Source organism: Dermacentor silvarum, chromosome 1, assembly GCF_013339745.2.
Source record: "Dermacentor silvarum isolate Dsil-2018 chromosome 1, BIME_Dsil_1.4, whole genome shotgun sequence".
In the NCBI taxonomy this organism is placed as follows: Eukaryota; Metazoa; Arthropoda; class Arachnida; order Ixodida; family Ixodidae; genus Dermacentor; species Dermacentor silvarum.
The window spans coordinates 226,124,967-226,128,782 of NC_051154.1; the positions used below are offsets into that span (position 1 = coordinate 226,124,967).

The window sequence follows — 3,816 nt, forward strand, 5'->3', positions numbered from 1 at the left end:
CACGTCTTTTCGTATTATCTTATTAAGACGGCGATAATCGACGGAGAACCAAATGGAACCATCTTTTTTGTGACGAGAACCACCGGTGACGCCCACGGACTATTGGAATGTTGAATGAGCCCGCGCTGAAGCATGTCGTCGACGTGCTCACTGATCACCTGACGCTCCTTGGCTGAGACGCGGTACGGACGTTGCCGCAATAACGCGTTGGAGCCAGTGTCGATGTGGTGGCTGACGGTTGACGTGCGACCCAAAGTAGGCTTAGCGACATCAAAAGAAGAACGGAACTCGGCAAGCAGGTGAAGCAGCTGGGAGCGCTGCTCGGAAGTAAGGTCATCGGCAATGAAAGGAGTGAATAAGTCATGTGATGGCGGAGCAGAAGTAGAAAGTGCACAGAAGTCAGTGAGCTCTGCATACGAAGCAGCCGGCACGTCGGTAATAAACATGTCATCATAAGGCTGAACACGGCCAAGTGCTTCGCCGCAAAGAGCCTTCAGGGCCGTAGGAAGCGGATTGCAGACAACGATGTAGCTGAAACCGGCTGAAATGTCAAGCGTGGCGAAAGGAAGGAAAACATCTTTGCGGGTTGTGAAGAGTTCCGAAGGAGGCTAGAGAACAGCGCCTTCAGAGACAGAAGACGGGAACAACGGCAGACGAGTACGACGGTATGGCTATGTCTTCCCGAAGGACCAGCTTAGCGGGAAGAGAAGTGGCGCCCACGAAGGGCACGTCACACAGAGGCGATAATTCGACTTCAGCACGGTGTTGCGTCCCGAATCGGCCAGGCGCATTCTTTGATTGTTCCCCATCAAGGCAGGCCCTTTCATCAGTGTCGCCAAGACGGCGACAGTGCCCGACACCGACGAGACAGGCAAAGAAGCGCCCCAACTCGGCAGTGCGCATTCTTTGGGTGCTTCCCCCGATGCCACCCCCTTCATCAGCGGCCGCCTATACCTGGCGATGCGGCCCGGCACCGGCAGTGACGCGATGACAAAGGAGCGCACTTAGAAGCGACCGACCTCAACCGCCACCTTTCGTTAGAAGCGAGGATTAGCGCGAAGGCCATTCTCCCGACCCTGGCAAGATGACCGTCGGAGGGTAAGAAACTAAGTCACCGACTTTCATGGAAGGAGTGTGAATCCCCTGTTTCCGGATTTCCTCGTCCTTGCTTCGAAGGTGTAACATTAGAGGCGGAGTTCAGTGAACAATACGACCCCTCTGATTGGCCGCATCAAGGTCATCTGATTCCCTAGTCGGGTCAACTAGGGAAGACGAATGTTTTATAAGGAGACACCTTGAGTGCAGTGGTGTGTCCTGACGTGTTCTGATATGTGCTCAGACATGTATAGAGCTGAGACTTTCAAAGTGCTCTCCCATGGAGTGGGCTTCCATATTTAGAGTCACTGTAAATATGTAGAATAAACCCTTCTTTCTCTCGCTTTACTCCAGGGCGTACTCATCCCTATGGCTAAAGGATCACCGGCGTAAACGCTACCCGAGTCCCAACAAACTGGATGGCCGCGGTGGGATCGACCCTTCAGCCAGCGCCAGTCGTCGGCATCTCGTTCGCGACCAACTGGATGGACGCGGTGAGATCGACCCTTCAGCCAACGCCAGTCACCGGCATCTGGTTCGCGATCAACTGAATCGCCGTGGTGAGATGGACCCTGCAGCCAACGCTAGTCACCAACAACTGATTCACGAGCGACTGGATGACAGCGGCAAGATGGAACCTGCAGCCAACGCCAATCGCCAACTGGTTCGCGAGCGGCTGGATGAACGCAGCGCATCATGACTGCACGGTACAGGGCGAGTGCCTGGCTTTGCGCTTGAGTCATCGGATCTTTTAGCCTAGACTTTCTAAAAACCGATGGAGCGTTTACAACTGCCCATTTTGATACTGTGGTTGTTGCGCATCTCAGCAGAAAGCAGCTTTCAGCATTGATCTGAACCAGCTACTAAAGCTAGACCTCATACTTTGGTGGGAGTAATTGGGACATAGAGACCTACCGGAATCGTAATCAGTTAAAGGCGACCCAGGATTTACGTCTTCTTGCAATTGATTCGATGCGGTGGAGGAGAACTTGGCGACTTGGTGCTATTTCTGTGCATAGGCGTTTGGTTTCTGCTATGTTTTCCAGGCTTCAAATTCTCTTGGGAAAACAAAATTGAACCGCTGGTAGTTTTTTTTTTTTTTTTTTTTACTTGCATTGCAATTTGTGCGGGTTTCGCAGCAAGTATTGTGGAATAGCTGAGCCAATGCCTAAAGTAGTTACCATGGACCCCATGACTTTGACGAGAGCTAGCTAGTTGCGGTTGTGTGAAGAGCTCGACGTAGAGATAGTGGATGATAAATCAGAAGCCGAAATTAGAGCCATTTTAGAAAGTAACAGTGATCAGGAATACCTTGAATACTTCGGCAACCTAATTCTAAAAGAACAGGGACAGGAAGCAATTGAGCAAGAGAAGGAGTTGAAAAGACAGGACTGGATTAGGCAACAATACGAAGAGACAGAAGTTCTCAAACAAGAGATTGAAAGATGGGAACAGGGTTTTGAATTGGAGCAGCAGAAATGTCAGGCACCCGTAGAAGCAGCGCACGGTAGGTGCGAAGCATTAGCACGCACGGTTCTACCGATGGCAGAAAGAGAGGTTGATCTTTGTGAGCCTAAATGTACGTTCACGGGTGATGACAGATCCGTAGACCGTGGCGTAGCTGTTGAGGAGCCCGTTCATGGGGACAGGATTGAGCGCGACGAGATACTGTTCCAATGGAATACCAGAGAAGCAGCTAGGCCAGCTGTGGACGATTTGGCACAGTTATCCGGGGAGTACGTCGCGGAGGTAGTTCTTGCAGAAGTAGTCCGAAGTAACACCGATTTATTAGACAAGAGCACCAGTGTAGAGTCCAATCCGTCAGAAAAGTGCGCTAAGCCAAAATGTAGGCAGGGCAGTGCAGTTGTGGTCGGCTCCCAAGTATGCGAGCTATACGTTGCGAAAAGGGAAATAGCTGCATTGTCCCTAAGTGTTTGAAGCTCTCCGCCAGTCGAGGTAGCATTGAGAGGAATGATTTACCCGCAAATCATTCAGACTGTGCGATTGAGATAGCAGTCGTGACCGACGATATAAGTGCCGGTCAGCAGGGGATGCGAGCGCAAGGCTCGAAAATGAGCACTACAAAACGTGCTGGGATGAAGCGGCGTCGCAAACTCAGGAATGCGGCAGACAGGGCAACGCGGCCGAATAAAGGCGCTAAACCCAGTGGGGATGTAATAGTTCAGCGGAAATCCGCTAGGTGGAGATAAGTAATTAGAGGGAAACGGAGACTTCCACCCAAATGTAGCAATTTGCTACAATGGAAACCCAACCGGGTTCCTCGAAAGAAAGCCTCGCAGTTGAAGAAAAATTCGTCCTGGTCCGGGACTCGAACCCGGGACCACCGCCTTTCTGGGGCAGCCGCTCTACCATCTGAGCTAACCAGGCGGCCAGCAGAGGGCAGGCCGAAGTCAAATTTGTCGACAACTCGAAGCAAAGGCAAGTGTTTGATGTAATAGTTCAGCGGAAATCCGCTAGGTGGAGATAAGTAATTAGAGGTAAACTGAGACTTCCACCCAAATGTACCAATTTGCTACAATGGAAACCCAACCGGGTTCCTCGAAAGAAAGCCTCGGATTTCCTAGCGGATTTCCGCTGAACTATTACATCAAACACTTGCCTTTGCTTCGAGTTGTCGACAAATTCGACTTCGCCCTGCCATCTGCTGGCCGCCTGGTTAGCTCAGATGGTAGAGCGGCTGCCCCGGAAAGGCGGCGGTCC

The 3,816-nt window shown here is 51.5% G+C and overlaps 1 non-coding gene across 1 annotated transcript; it reads right to left on the bottom strand.

Moving 5' to 3' along the window:
- Positions 1-3,408: 3,408 nt before the first annotated feature.
- Positions 3,409-3,483, bottom strand: Trnas-aga (transfer RNA serine (anticodon AGA)). Its single transcript has one exon. It is a non-coding gene; the product is annotated as a tRNA-Ser (tRNA).
- Positions 3,484-3,816: the final 333 nt, after the last annotated feature.